The sequence below is a fragment of the Bombina bombina genome, chromosome 2 (genome assembly GCF_027579735.1).
Source record: "Bombina bombina isolate aBomBom1 chromosome 2, aBomBom1.pri, whole genome shotgun sequence".
Classification (NCBI taxonomy): Eukaryota; Metazoa; Chordata; class Amphibia; order Anura; family Bombinatoridae; genus Bombina; species Bombina bombina.
In genome coordinates this window covers 687,653,992-687,670,657 of record NC_069500.1, presented here as the reverse complement: position 1 = coordinate 687,670,657, position 16,666 = coordinate 687,653,992, and the positions used below count along the sequence as shown (strand labels likewise).

The 16,666-nt window shown below is 39.0% G+C and overlaps 1 protein-coding gene across 2 annotated transcripts in view; it reads right to left on the bottom strand.

Moving 5' to 3' along the window:
• The window catches only part of LPAR1 (lysophosphatidic acid receptor 1), a 207,357-nt gene that overhangs the window by 27,165 nt on the left and 163,526 nt on the right, over positions 1-16,666 (bottom strand). The window lies entirely within an intron of this gene.

Genomic DNA, 16,666 nt, shown 5'->3' with positions numbered 1-16,666 from the left:
ATAAATACAACATTGAATGAAATAAGTAAAAAAGAAACACATACCTGCTATAGCTGTTTAAGAGGCTAGGCTATACCATAATGCAGGAAGATTACAGCCAAAATGCTTTTCTGCATGAAGTAAAGCAAGCTCTACGCCAAAAAACCTGCCTGTCTGCACTTCTTGGTCATACCCACATGATTCCCCTAAACGTGTATCACCGGTGATGTCATCATGGGTCAGGGGGGTGTTAAAGTGAAGGTCCATTTTGATGAATTAGTGCCCGGTTTTTAATAAATCTATCAAAAACAAGGGCAGTTTAATTCATCAAAATAGACATTTCACTGTTTTCTTCAAAAACTTACCTTTTAATCCAGAATGCCGCTCCAGCAATTCCCCAGGCCGTCAGAAGCCTCTGAAGATGTCAGAAATGAGGAATCGGGCTTTCACCAATCACAGCTTCCCCCCGGGGGGAATCTTGGCCTGATGCAATGCTGTTATTGGAGAAAGACGGATTCGTCATTTTAAACCCGCGAAGACGGCTTGTGACGTGCAGAGGAAGTGCTGGAGCGGCTACCAGGATTAAAAGGTAAGTTTTTGAAGAAAATAGTGAAATGTCAATTTTGATGAATTAAAGTGCCCTTGTTTTTAATAGGTTTATTAAAAACCGGGCACTAATTCATCAAAATGGACCTTCACTTTAAATTCCTAGAAAAATAAAACAAAGTAGTACTACAAAATTATAAAACCCTATGCTGCTCACTCAGCCATGATTACTAAATGTGAACTTTAAAAGGGCATGAACGTTAAGCTAAGCAGGGCTGTATGTAACAATGTATCAGCATCCAACTATGCTGGAGAGCCACAGCCACAGACTCACAGTCCGGTCATTTTGAATAATGTGTCCGGGTTTCAGGCGATCTGAAACCCGGACACATGAATCGAAACCCGGAGGTGGCAACCCTACTGGGACAGAATGAACAACCGGGTGGGACACTGGGACAGTGCCTCCAAACTGGGACAAAACCAGTCAAACTGAGACTTCTGGTAAACCTACCTATAAACCTTCCCAACAGTGCAAGCTTTGTTGGGGTTACAAATCAGCAGTATAGATTAGATAATGTAGTTCATGGACCCATGCATAGACAATAGAAATCCTTTATCTAATCTGGGTTACTGTTGTGTATGCTGACATAAATCCCCTTGTGGAGCTGTGACAAGAAGTTAAAGGGATAGTCAACCCAAAATAGGTTCTGAGTGATACATATTAATTTCCAAACAATTATCGACAACTCTGGTTCACAGCCAATTACTGGCTAAATAAGTTTCTAGATAAGAGGATAACTTTCTCAGATTTTCACAGTTTTTTTCTATATTATGATTAATCCCATCTTAATACTGGTGCGCAAAATATAGTTAACACGGTCATTTTGGATACACAAAATATTATATTAAGAAGCTGGAAGGAATCTAAGGCTCCTAGTATAGCTGAACTAGTCAACAAAATATACATACAAATGACTTTAGAGTTGCATGATATAAAATTGTTTTCTGAATTGCGTATGAAGGCATTTTTTCAAAATGGAAGAAAATGACTTTAGCGTGGCCTATTGCAGTGCAATAGCACACTGACAACAAGCACATTGGTACGTCTCACATAGGAAACCACTAGAATACTGAGCGGTTACATAAAGTTCCGGATTCAAAAGTAGCTCTTGAATAAAATGGGTGCATTGCGCATGCGCAAAACACAGGAACGTGTAGGATAGAAACGTTTATTACGATCACAGGCAGATGACGTGCTGCTGACGAAATAGGGGAGGGGACAGACGGACATTTACAAACGACAAAGGAGCAAATCATAAGTAATTTTACTTTAAAACGATTTAGAGGAGAAAATTGGGCTACATTGGTTAATAATAATTGTTTGGAAATGAATATGTATCACTCAGAACCTATTTGCGGTTGGCTGTCCCTTTAAAGAAGAAAAAGAAAAAAAAAATGCATTGATTATATAACATAATAGTTATTCTATAACTAATAAATGTTTTTTTATTCTTAAGCAGACAAAAGTACAATAGGAAAGTGTTGTAATGTGGTAAAGCATTGCATTATTGTATTATTGCTACATATAACATGTTTAACTGCTGCAAAGATGTAAAACACAAAGGTAAAGTCGGTTTCTGAGTACTACTGCCACCACTGCATTATGAGAATGTTTTTGATAAACCATGATTATTATTATTATTTGTTTTAAGTTACATTAAACACAAATTTTAAATTAGCCATAAACATTGTGGTTTAATTATTTATTCTTAAAATTGTGGGTTTCCAACTGCCCTAAATTTTAGAAATCTTGACCTGCAACAGAGCTTGCTTCTTTAGTGTAGTGATTCGTGTAAATCTGTCACTAATTTAAAGGGACACTGAACCCAAATTTTTTCTTTTGCAATTTAGATAAAGCATGCAATTTTAGGCAACTTTCTAATTTACTCCTATTATTAAATTGTCTTCATTCTCTTGGTATCTTTATTTGAAATGCAATAATGTAAGTTTAGATGCCGGCCCATTTTTGGTGAATAACCTGGGTTGTTCTTGCTGATTGGTGGATAAATTCACCCACCAATAAACAAGTGCTGTCCATGGTTTTGAATAGCTTATATGCCTTCTTTTTCAAATAAAGATAGCAAGAGAAAGAAGAAAAATTGATAATAGGACTAAATTAGAAAGTTGCTTAAAATTGCATTCTCTATCTGAAGCACAAAAGAAAAAAAATTGGGTTCAGTGTCCCTTTAAGGAATGTAAGGAATACTAAAAAAAGAAAAGTCAAGGGTTGTATCCCATGACTGCAAAAATGACATTTTGCTAACAAAATGACAACTTTAAAGGGACATAAAACCCAATTTTTTTCATAATTCATTGGATCACTCATGTGCATTGTCATTTCTTTAACAAAGGATACCTAAAGAATGAAGCAGATTAGATAATAGAAGTAAATTGGAATGTTTAAATTGTATTCTCTATCTGGATCATGACAGAAAATTTTGGGGTTTCATGCTCCTTAAAGGGACAGTATACACTCATTTTCATATAACTGCATGTAATAGACACTACTATAAAGAATAATATGCACAGATACTGATATAAAAATCCAGTATAAAACTGTTTAAAAACTTACTTAGAAGCTGTCAGTTTGGCTCTGTTGAAAAGGTAGCTGGAAAGCCCACTGCAAGTGGCAAATAAGACACTCCCCCCCTCCCCCTTCTTTTGCATATGAAAAGACCCTTTACACAAACAGGAGCAAGCTGGAGTAGGTAGTCGAGCGTATTCACATAAAACTTTGGGGCTTGGTTAGGAGTCTGAAAATCAGAGCAATGTTATTTAAAAATAAGCAAAACTATACATTAATTTAAAAAAAGTGTATAATGTCCCTTTAATGCTTTTTAAACATGTATTTGGCATGCAGATCTTTTGAAATGTGAAATACTAATGTATGTGTAAACATCTATAAAAAAAAATAAAAAAATACCTTTCTTAATGTAATTTAACGTGGCAAACTGAATTAATTCATCCTTTGTGAATGTTTATAATTCAGGGTTGCATTATGTAATGTAGGTAGCACCTGATGGAAACATCAAAGACAGGAAAACCATCTTCCTTTGATGAGCAATTAATTCTAGCGACAAGCTATCACCACACCATATATTTGAAATAGCTACAGGATAACCAGGATTTCTTTCCATGTTGACACTACTGGGGTCAAGCAAATTAACATAATAATTCAACATGTATACAATACACACACATACACACACATACATACACACATATACATACACACATATACATACACACATATAAATACAGATATATACATACACACATATACATATATATATATATATATACACACACATATATACATACAAACAGTGGAGGAAAAATATCACTATAGTTTACAAGTCAGGTGAGAAAAATTACTTTAAAAATCCCCATTAATAACTTGTTCACTACAATTTCATATTCTTCCACGGCTAGTGGAAACCTATATTTTATACACACACATTTTGTACATACATACATACAGAATGCAGAGAGACCAACGCAGGTTTTACAGGAGCCAACAGACTTTACTACAGCGTTCCATTGAGCTGCAACGGGACATGGCAGCATCTTTAAGTGGTATAGTCCAGAACCAATCTCAGATGCTGAGAGTTATTTCGGACATATAGATGCAGAGTGACAAGAGATGGCGGGAACAAAACCAACTGTTGGGTGTGTTGGTGGAGCATTTCACACACCAGCAGGACACTGCCTCCAGCCTCTCATCTGTGGCCAGCACTCCTGCAGAATCCTCTGAATCCACACAACCCAGGAGAGGCAGGAGACCCACTCCAGGCCCCTCAGCCCCCTCATCTAAGAAGCCTAAAAAAATAAATATTGTTATATTTCATCCTAAATCTTGTCCTCTGTTATTTACCATATAATTGTCATCCACATCCATGTGAGGGGTGTTTTAGTACACTAATATTTTTGAAAAATATAATAAGGCCTGTGTGGAAATGGCCCAAAAAAGGTAATATCATCATGTTTATGACATATTCATGTTCTCTAAACCACATCACATAGTTGTGTATGAAGGGTACATATAGTGATATTCACTTTTAAGATGTAAATCAAGGTTTCACACATCCAATAGAAATTGACACATGTGCAGGGATAGGCACGAGCCAAGGCTGTGGCGTACATTTTCTAAGGTAAAGACCTTTAGTGAAGGACACCTTGCCTATCCCTGCACATGGGTATATATATCTAAATATTAATGTATTTAAAGAAGGTGTGAACATAAGGTATAAACATCCATTTTCATTCCTCGAAATGATAGTCAATAAATCATAGTGACCAAAACATGAATTGAACTAAATGATATATTTTCAGTAATTAGGGTGGTTAAGGGAATGGGGGTGGGATGTAGTAGTTTCACTTACATGCAGTGGAAATCCGCAGTATGTAATTCGATGACCAGCTGCAGCAGGGGCAGCACCATCACCATGGACCTCAGCAGCAACTATAGAATCAGTATGTGTAGACGGAACAACAGGGGATTGTAGGGCTTCAAGCACCCCTTGTGCCCCATGTTGACCCCTTGTGCCCCATGATGCACCCCTTTGTAATTGGTTTGACAAACTTTCAGGGGCAGGAATAATAAATGCTTTGAAGAGGTTAACTATTTGTGATCAAGCTGCTGATATGTATGTTGTTAAGCATGCACTTGTTAGGCCTTCAGAGAGTTACGTTGGTTTCTAAGTCAGTGCAAGGGTTGCTGCGCCTTCAATTTGTGGCGAGATGAGAATGGAGTAGATTTTCTGAAATCTGCACGCGTAAGTACTTACGCCATATATTGGATACCAAACTGCGCGTGTTTTGTATGTTAGTCTATGGGCCAACGACGGGCGAAGGCAGAAATACACGTGCATAACTTCTAAATATTGGCGTCACCAGCTTTTGCGGGCGACGATTTATATCGGATTGAGGCCCAACTTACTTATTACTAATTAGTGTAGGTTCGATTGTGCACAACTTTCTATAAGAATTTTTTACTGGCTGATACTGATAATCTCTAATAAAAAAAACAGAGTTTTCAGCACAGAACCTCTATTTTTTAAAACACAGTAATACATTTTAAAATTCCCTCTTATAGATATAATGAAAACATTACCTTCATGGCAATGCATTAGATTATGTAGCCCCATAGAAAACCAAATACAAAATCTGAGTGAATAGACAAAGAATGTGATAAGTGACCATGTTCACAGCTGTCTCTTTCAGGAAGGAGCCCCGGGTGATGCCTGATAACACTTTGGATAAGTGGCCTTGCTAATCTAGCTTTAGTGACTGAATAACATATTTTTGAAAGAAACACATTGAGGATATATCTCTAGGGGACACAATTGTTATCACTGTCTGGAGACATACAGTAGTATACAGCTTCATCTACACCCAGGTCTCCACATCCTTCATTGTTAAAGGGACAGTCAACACCAAAATTGGTTTTGTTTAAAAAGGATAGATAATGCCTTTACTATCCATTTAATAGTTTTGCATAACCAACATTTTTATATTAATATACTTTATAACATTTAAAAGGCACAGTCTATACCAGAATTTTAATTGTTTTAAAAGATAGATAATCCCTTTATTACCCATTCCCCGGTTTGCATAACCAACACAGTTATATTAATACACTTTTTACCTCTGTTATTACCTTGTATCTAAGCATCTTCTGACAGCCCCCTGATCACATGACTTTTAATGTATTATCTATTGACTTGCATTTTAGCCAATTAGTGATGTGTTGTGCTGACTCTTAAAGGGACAGTCAACTCAAAAATTGTTTAAAAATATAGAAAATCCCTTTATTACCCATTCCTCGGTTTTGCACAGAAAACATGGTTATATTAATACACTTTTTACCTCTGTGATTACCTTGTATCTAATCCTCTTCTGACAGCCCCCTGATCACATTACTTTTTATTTATTATCTTTTGACTTGCATTTAAGCCAATAAGTGCAGTGTCTGCCACAACCCACGGGCATGAGCACAATTGTATCCTTATGACCCACATGAGCCAGCAGTCTCCTGTTGTGAAAAGCAAACAAAAAAGCATGGGCTAAGAGGCTGTCTGTAGTGGCTTAGAAACAGGCAGAAATTTAGAGGTTTAATAAAGGTAATAAAGTATATTCATATAACCATGCTGGTTGTTCAAAGCTGGGGAATGGGTAGTAAAGGTATTATCTATCTTTTTAATCAATAACAATTTTAGTGTTATCTGTCCCTTTAACCTCTAAATGTTTTACTGTTTCTAAGTCACTACAGACAGCCTCTTATCACTCGTTTTTTATTTAATTTGCTTTTCAGGAGACTGCTACTTCATGTGAGCCATATAGATAACATTGTGCACTGCTCTCTCCCGGGAGTTGTGGATGACACTGCACTAATTGGCTTAAATGCAAGTCAATAGATAATAAATAGCCATAAGATCAGGGCAATGTCAAAAGAGGCTTAGATAGAAGGTAATCACAGAGGTAAAAAGCATATTAATATAACAATCTTGGTTATGCAAAACTGGGGAATGTATAATAAAAGGGATTATCTATCTTTTTAAATAATAACAATTTTAAAGTTGACTGTCCCTTTAAAATATAGTGGTCTTTTAAAAATAATACTCAGATGTTATTTAAACCTGTAACAAAGGACAACTAGGCAGTATAATTAAAGTGTTGTACAATTCAAATTGAATTTACAGCCAATTAGAGCTCAATAGTTTTTTGTTATTAAAAATGAGACCATGTAAAAAAAAAAAAATAATATAAAAACAAAAATCCCAGGTATTTAATATTTTGAGAAAGTTTGCTACCCACTTACCCTTTGTTTTAAAGACCTCCTGGTAAGGTAACTGGATACTACAGAGCTGGACAAATATGAACATTATGTGCAATTTAAGGTTTCACACACTAGTATTTCAAACGTAATATATTAAACTGTAATAGATGCCATTGTGGATAAATGCAATATACAGTGGATTTTTTGAAACAACCATAACATTCTTTATTTCTTGCTTAATCCTTTTTAATTTGTTAAGTACATACCAAGGTCAAAAGTCCTAAAGGGACATTTCTTTGATTCACACATATGTCTTTACTCCAGACATATTTACATCAGCATTTCATTTGACATGAAATTTTATACGCTGCAATCTTTCCAAATGAATAGGGGGGATCCCTAGAGTTTCCAAGGAGAGCAACTCATGAAAGGACCTTTAGAGGAAAAAAACGTAATGGAATTCAGAAACAAAAACCTTCTCTCGGAATATATTGGCTCCAGGGACATTAGGAATTGCCAAGATTAAAACACTTTCCTTATGTGCTGGTATTTTCCCTTTTCCACGCACTTATTCTATATTTCCATATCTCTTACATTTTTAAATAAACTAACAGTCCTGTAAAATATGGAGCATTCTACTTTTAAGTAAAGCCAAAATATCAAAGTTTAATAATTACATTTGTTATGCATTAAAAAAAATATCACTTTCCTCCCACTCAAATCAAAATCATGAAAGTCATGTTAGGCCCTTGTGGGGTATGGTTAGAGTTTCATGTGTGTAAGATACACAGCCTTATCCTGTGTGCTTGTGACTAAGGATTGGAAGATAAGGCGTCACAACTATATAGTAACACAAGGAAAATAACTTAAAGGGACAGTTTAGTCCAAAATAAACTTTCATGATTCAGATAGAGAATGTAATTTTAAACAATTTTCCAATTTACTTTTATCACCAATTTTGCTTTGTTCTCTTGGTATTCTTAGTTGAAAGCTAAACCTAGGAGGTTCATATGCTAATTTCTAAGGCCTTGAAGGCCACCTCTTTTCATTTTGACAATTTTTCACCACTAGAGGGTGTTAGTTCATGTGTGTCATATAGATAACACTGTGCTCACGCATGTGGAGTTCAGGTGAGCCAGCTCTGATTGGCTAAAATGGATGTCTCTCAAAAGAACTGAAATAAGGGGGCAGTTTGCAGAGGCGTAAATACAAGATAATCACAGAGGTAAAAAGTGAATTTATTTAACTGTGTTGGTTGTGTAAAACTGGGGAATGGATAATAAAGGGATTATCTATCTTTTTAAACAATAACAATTCTGGTACAAGGCAGCTGCACTTTACCACAGCAGACAACACCGGATTAACCCTGCAAACATCGCAAACAGGTGATATTTTAAAGGAACCATACAGAAAGCGTTTAACACCCATACGGAACTAAACTGGTAAGCTGGGTTCAGTGTCCCTTTAAATACTCCTCCCACTCCCCTCATCCCCCAGTCATTCTTTGCCTTTCGTCCCAGGAGGTTGGCCGAGAAGTGTCAGAAGTTTGTTTTGTCTCTTATGGAGGGTAGTACTCTTCGACATGGGACGGGAGTTTTAAGTAATCAGTCTCTCAGTGAAGGCCTGGATGAAAGTTAGAGTCCGGAGATGCAGGGAGAGTCTTTCTGCGAAACCATCACGACTCATTAACAGCTCCGCAAGCAATAGGCGTTGTCGAACTTCACTTTGCTGCCTGCTTTCTTCTCTCAAGTCCATGGCGGAGGCGCTGCTACTATTCATCACACTTGAAGGGCCGTGTTCCTGTTCCACGGCATAGATTCCGGTAAGATTGTTTCATTTTACTTCATCAGAATGTACTGTATCTTATTTGTTTCCTGTAAAGTGCTATCTTGCGGGACTTATTAAGTATATAGATAGGGCCTCAGTGAGTCTCCTTTGGTATCTTGGAATCGAGGGTTAATATCTTCCGAGGGGGATTATTGAACAGGTTTTTTTTTTTTAATCATGTTTGTTATGTGATTCAATCTGCTTATGTGTAGTGTTATCTGGGCTCTTGGCTTAGAACATAAAGGCCTTTGGAAGTTACGTGACCTGATAGTTGGGAGCGCTTTTTTGGACTGTACGGGTCACCTTGTGACTGGACGTGTTTACGTTCTGGTTTTCCATTTACGCATTCCTGACCGTGTGGCGATTCTAGGAGGTGGTGAGTGCCCCAGCTATTGTGGGTGTCAGGTGCCGTTTAGATTTTTCTTTAGTCCATATTATATTCTATATCTAGTTATGGAGGATTCTGATGCTGAGACTGTTCACATTTCAGATTCAAACTTTTTGTCTTGTGAAGAATGTGAATTGGCCCTGCTGACACAGGTCAGTTATGTTCGATATGCCGTATTAGAGCGCCTTGTTCCTCGAGCTCAGGGAATCAAAGGTCTGCTGAGCCATCCGCCTCTGGGGGTTCTGTCCTCCGAGAGGCGAGTTCCCTACCGCTCCCTACTACTACACATGTGGGTAACCCAGATTATGTTTATCCCTCCTTGCAGGGCGGCTTGTTTCCCCCGGAGGTTGCAGCTCGTTTTCGCTTTCACATATTTTTTGCGATAATGAGTCTGCAAAGACCAGGTGTTTATTTGCGTTTGTGCTCATGCCCAATTTTTCCGGGTCTCCCGGCCTTGGGATGACGTAATCTCCTGATTGTCGGTTAGAGATCCTTCCCAGTTTTTGTTGGAAGATCAGGGTTCCGTTTGGCTGGTCCTGTGGGTATGGCTGTTTATTCTTGGGCGTTTACCTACGAGTTGCCTTATATTTTCTTTTATCCGGTTAGGATGACTTTTAGTTTTGATTATATGTTTCCTTTGGGAACTTTTTCTGGGATCGATGCTCTCTGTTTACTTCTGCGGAAGTTTGTTAAGGGACATGTTAGTCCTATGTTTTGTCTGTTATTCTCTTCCCCTCTGAGGGAGGATTTAGGCAGCTTGACAGTTATGGCCCTGTCTACAGGCTGGTCCTGCTTGGATTCAAATCTTCTGTCTCGCGGCTTGTTCAGCCTGGCTGGTCCGGTTGAGGCACCGAGTGCTCACTTTACTATTTGTGTTTCTTGTTTTTATTTTACAAGTTTCAGCTACGCATTCTAAAGAGGACTCATGGGTCTGTGAGGCTGGAAGGATTGTTTCAGTCCTTATGTAGCCTTCAAAGTTGTTTGACTGGGTCAGCAGTGTTCTGCTGCGTCACTCCTTTTGCTTCCGATTCTCTCTCACGTGGGAGGATTGGAGGTTTAGTGCCTCCTTAGCGCTGGTTTAGGGTGGTTTAGCCTTTCTGAGGCTCTAGGAATTGTCCTTTTGGACTTTTTCCTTCCGTGGCTCTCTTGTCAGTGAGACCATTGGACTTGTCCGTTTCTCCATGTGGGTTGGGTCTCCTTTGGGGACCTGGTTTTCCCTTCGGAAGAGTTTCCTTTGGGCCTTGCTTAGGGTTTTTACCGGATCTGGGGATGTTCCGCATCTTTGTTTTCAGGTGCTCCTCTGTCTCGTATGGCAGTGGTGTGGAGACTAGCCTTGCTCGAGTGACCTTGTCCTCAAGGTATTCCCTTGCCTTGGACGTCTTGTGGCAGTTTGAGAGGCCTTAGCTCCTTTAGAGCGTTGGACTTCGGCATGGGGTGGTCTCTTCCTTGGATCGGGACTTGTGAGGTGTTCTTGTTCTTCGGGTTCTTCTGGATATGGCATTGATATCTCTCTGTGGGTCCGTTTTTTATATGAGACAGGGGTTTTGAGTTTCTGGGATATTGTTTGTTTTAAACAATCGGGGGCTTGGACCCGTCATCGCCCTAGTTCTTCCGGTTGCTGAGGTTTTTGCTCAGCATTTTCCCTTGTGGATCCCGTTGCAGGTTGTTAGCGGACTTTTCAGGATCTAGGGCTGGTTCGGGGTTCTCCTGGTCCAGGAAACTTGGGCTATTACCTTTGGTCTGGCTAGTGGATCCGGTCACGGTTGGCCAGATTTCCTGAGTGCTGCTGCTCATTGGGCTTGCCTACACTTTACTGAACGGTTTCCCTTGGACGGTTTGCTGAAGTAACCTGATGGCTTTGTGGTTCTGTAGGCGAAGGGTTTACAGAGTAACCTATTAACCTAGTAAGCTATTGCACCCTGTCTGTGTGCTATCTCTAAGTAGATTCCTTCCAAGTTCATCTGCATTGGAGATTGCTCTCCTGTTAAGCCTGTGGCCTTGTGTCTTGTGGGCAGATGATCTGTCTTTAATGGCCCCTTTTTCTTAGGGGGGGCTTGTTCTCCTTTGGAGGTGGTCTTGTTTTAAGACTTCTTCTAGATTCAGGGGATGGAACAGAGGGTTTAACCTATTTTGGAGAGAGGCATGCTCTCTGGGTTGTTCGGTTCTATCTGGAGTCTTGCTGGCTTTGCGTAGAGATGGGCATTTTGCTAGATTCTTCTGGGTCTTCGGCCTTGCCGTCTTTAAGGAGTTTCGGGTGGGTCCCCGAGCTCTGTTGAATGGCCGAAGCCATTTTTCTTTTGTGAGTGGGTGTCGGGGTTCTTCGGTTCTCCTGTTTTTCAGATCTGCTGATGCTTGGGCTGGCCCGGCTGGGTATAGGTTCTGAGATTTGTTGTTTATTCGAGGGTGTTGTGGGCCTCATTGTGGTTCTGTGCTTCTCCCCTTTTGAGACCTATGTGTCGATCTGGCGGCTTGGATTGCCTAGAGGGTGCCCTCTGTCTTGGAGTTTTGGCAATCTGATCTCTTGTTAGCCGCATTTTACTTCTTAGCAAGTTATTCTCTCTCTGTGTCATCCTGATGACGTCAGTGTCCTCGTCTGGGTTACATGTATTTGTGTTGAATACTTAAGTATTCTGAGTGCTGACGACTTGAGGAATACGTCTTCAGTTGTCATTTTCAGTGCTTTCACACGATGTTGTGAGGAAAACTTGCTGTTCAGATGCCCGGTCCTAGACCTTGTGTATCCGTTGGTTGGGGCGTTGCCTCCCCTTGTTTGTCATGGACCCATTTGGGTCTTTGTGATCTGGGCTCATTCTGGGGGTTTTTCCTTTTTGGAATTTTGTGGTGTCCTTTCGGGTTTCTTTGGTTTTTCCCTTACCCTGTCCCTTTGGGAGTTTTGGGCTGGGGTTACCTTCACTAGTAAGGGGTGTGTGGCTGGTAGCCGACCGCTGTGCGACGGTGTCTCCTGGAGGACTGTTGGCTCAGTTGTGTCTGATTTTGCGGTCTCTAGCTAGGCTTCCGTTCTATCTGCGGGCCAGTGTCCTTGGGGCCTTTTCCTTTCCAAGTTCTCAGCTTTGGACGAAGCGGGGTTTTGTTGGGTTGTGGTTTCAGGCCTGGTGCCCTCAGAATATGCCGCCTCTTGTACCCTCCCATCTTGGCATTCAGTGTCCTCTATAGCTTGGGTATTGTTTTACCAAAAGTAATGAATGCAGCTGTGGCCTCTTTCCGTTTATGAAGAAAAACATAAATTATGCTTACCTGATAATTTTCTTTTCTTCAGATGGAAAGAGTCCACAGCTCCCCACCCATAATTTTTATGTGGGGCATCTGTATTTTCTTCTTCTGTCACCTTTTTCACTCTGATATTTTTTCTACTGTTCCTTGTTCCTCGGCAGAATGACTGGGGGATGAGGGGAGTGAAAGGAGTATTTAAGCCTTTGGCTGAGGTGTCTTCACCTCCTCCTGGTGGCCAGGTTCTTATTTCCCAAAAGTAATGAATGCAGCTGCGGACTCTTTCCATCTGAAGAAAAGAAAATTATCAGGCAAACATAATTTATGTTTTTTGCATTTTCTGAAATGGAATCACAGTGTAAACCTGTATAGCTGTATATATTTTAGGATGCTATAGCCTAAAACTACAATAGGATGTTATTTGGTCAGTGTGTGAATTTGTTGTAATTAAGAAGCAGAGTATTACTTGTGCCTAGGTTATAAATATTTAGCTGCGTTTTTAATACGTATTGCTGCACACGTCTGTGTATTTTGTTATTAATATAAATTGCACATGGTAGAAATAGAAAAAAAAAAAACTAATGCCCATTTCATAAAAGAAGGTCTTTGATCATTAACACACAGTTCACAGGCTCAGTTTTGTATTTACAGACATGCTATTCAACTACACAAATATACAGACATTTTTAGAGTACCACAGGGAAGAGCCAGGTTTGGGGTTGGATCTGGGGGAAGCCACTAATTTGGAAAAATAAAAAAGTATAAACTGCACAAACTATGAATACCTCATTTTGTTAAATACCGGAAATAGTTTCATTTAATTATAGCACATAATATATAGGTAGTGACAAACATTTTTGAATTTTTCAATTGTGCAAATAATAATGAGAATTTAGGGCTTTATGAAGATGAAATACATGAAATTAAATAATAAACAGTTTGTAAATATTTTAATTACCGGTCAAACCCAATTTACTATGCTGGTTTGACTGATCTAGACACTAGGACATAGAGGTGTCGGTTTGTAGAATGAGGCTTGATAAATCACAAGAGCAGCGGCATATTTTCAACTAGGTCAACAAAGCCTGTGCTTCGAGTAGCAGGACTTGAAGGAACAGTATATTCTGAGAGACAGTTATATGGTGATGGGGAGAAACCAGATGTGGCCCCTTGCCCAGTGTGCTTAGAGTACTGACGAGGCCCAAAGGAGGCCAAAACAATTGTCTGGGGTTGCTATTTCCCTTGTTCAGAGAATAGCCTGGTATTTTGAGGCCGGACTGACCTTATTAGGCGGGATCAAGACTGATATACTTCAGGAAGGGTCTCCCCTGTGAAAAGCACAATTGGGCTAAAAGAAGCTGCTCCCAGGTGGTAACCGGGCCATAGAACAAGCCACTGATTCTATGGCCCGGTTACCACCAGGGAGCAGCTGCTTTTAGCCCAATTGTGCTTTTCACAGGGGAGACCATTCCTGAAGTATATCAGTCTTGATCTCGCCTAACAAGGTCAGTCCGGACTCATAATACCAGGCTATTCTCCTCTGAACAAGGGAAATAGCAACCCCAGACAATTGTTTTGACCTCCTTTGGGCCTCGTCAGTACTCTAAACTGGACAGATAGCTCAGCATGCTAAGGGACTGTGGCTGAGCTCTGTAGCAACCCAAGGGTTGCAGGTTCGATCCCCGGTGAGGTCCACTCAGCCTTTCATCCATCCGAGGTCGATAAAATGAGCAGCGCCTTGAGACCCTTACGGGTGATTAGCCGCGCTTTACAAGTACCCAATACATACATACATACTGAGCTGTTGCTTATTCTGTTTTGTATGTAGTTATATGGCTTTACCTTTTTACAAATCAATGATCCCTGCTTTTGCTGGGGTACATGACCCCTCCATGCATCCTTGGCCCCCAGACTTAAGAATAATATATAGGATAAAATATAGGATAACATTAATTACCAGTGCCTAGAGCAGTACAGAAACTAAATATACCACTGCCAGGAAGCCACAGTCTCTAGACATATTTCTTGCTTTTTGGACATTCTAAATATATTTACCTGGGACTTGCTGTCAATACAGCAGTAGCCGGCATTCATGTGCACTCTTCACCTATACATGTTCTTATTGCTAATGACAACATGCCAAACCCTGCACTACAAACATGCACATGGATTATTACTATCACATGCACTTTAATAGTTATAGTTATGGATTTGATATAAACTGCAGTGATCTTAATTATTCCTTAAAAAGATACAATCACATAAAAAATGGCAGCATTAAAGGGACAGTAAACACATTGGGCCAGATTATGAATGGAGCACAAATGTTTGTGCGCGAGTGATAATGGGTTTATCGTGGAGGTTTGCTCTCATATTACGAGTTTAAAGTAAACGCGATCGATTGATTCCAATCACAATTAATACTAGTATGATTACCTGGAGACTAGGTTAGAGAGATAGTGTGGAGCAATAGTCATTTTTAATAAAGGTTTTAACTATGTATTTACTGTAAATAGTTCACATTCTAATGTTCTGTACATAGATATTCCTATACATATCTGTATATATCTATGTATCTATGTATATATATATATATATATATATATATATATATATATAACTGTGTTGGTTATGCAAAACTCTGAAATGTTAATAAAGGGATTATCTATCTTTATAAACAATAACAATTCTGGAGTAGACTGTCCCTTTAAACACATTACCGGAAGCAAAAAGCATGACATGTATATCACACCTATACTTCTCTGGTGCATTGGTAACAATGTATACAGCAATTAAAATATTTTGTATTGTGCACACGAAAAAACACTAGTTTAATGGAACTGCAAACTCATGCATATGAAACGATTTTTATATACATACATACACACAAACGCACATATATATATATATATATGTGTGTGTGTGTATGTATATACATATATACATACACACACATACACTAATCTGCATCTCTAACTAAATTATATATTTCTATATACCTATAGTAATATATTGTTATCAAACAATTATAAGCTCCTATTTTTACATTTATTCATCCTCCAGTTCTGAACCCTTTTTGGAAAATTTGTGAAAACAAAACTCCAAACTCTTTCTGCTTCTAAGGTCTATTCGCTGAATGGTGTTAGCTAAGCCTAAGAACTAATGAATAGACGATGCAAGGTGCCTTATCCCAGCTTCTCCATAGAGTTTCCTAGTTCAGTCATCTTATTCATGGGCAGAACAATCCATTCTCTGAAAGATGCTCTGCTGGAGACAGATAAACAAAGGCTGACATTTTATGGTTGCAGTTTTTTTCTAAGAGACCAGTGGATCTGAAGTGGACAAAAAGTACTGGGCATTTATCAGAAAATATAAAACAGAGCACCCTTTGTTTTTCTCTCACTACAGAATGATGCATATTTTACACCAAAAGAGTTTTGAACACCAGCGCCTTGTAGCTTTTTATGCAAGTCTAATTCAGAACCCTTGTTGTCTGGGAACAGATGAGGACAGTACCATTTTGTTTTGTTTAAATCTTTTCTTCTGAATTTAAATGTATGGAAAACCAGATGGAATATTACAATCAATATGTGGAGGGTAAAGAGGACATATTTAAAAAAAATGTATATGGAAATGAGGCACTTGTGTCAGCTGTAAAAGATTTGTCACATCATGTAAAGTTCAAATGAACAAGGAAGGTGAAATTACCCACATTCGATTCCAGCTGAAAAGTTGATGTGCATTTAAAAGGGATTTTAAACACAAAAAAATACTCTTTAGTGCATTTGAAAGCAAGTCAAAGTATGCCTGAAAAAGGTTATGGTCTGTGGAACAGAAGCTCACTGGGGGATACAAAAAAA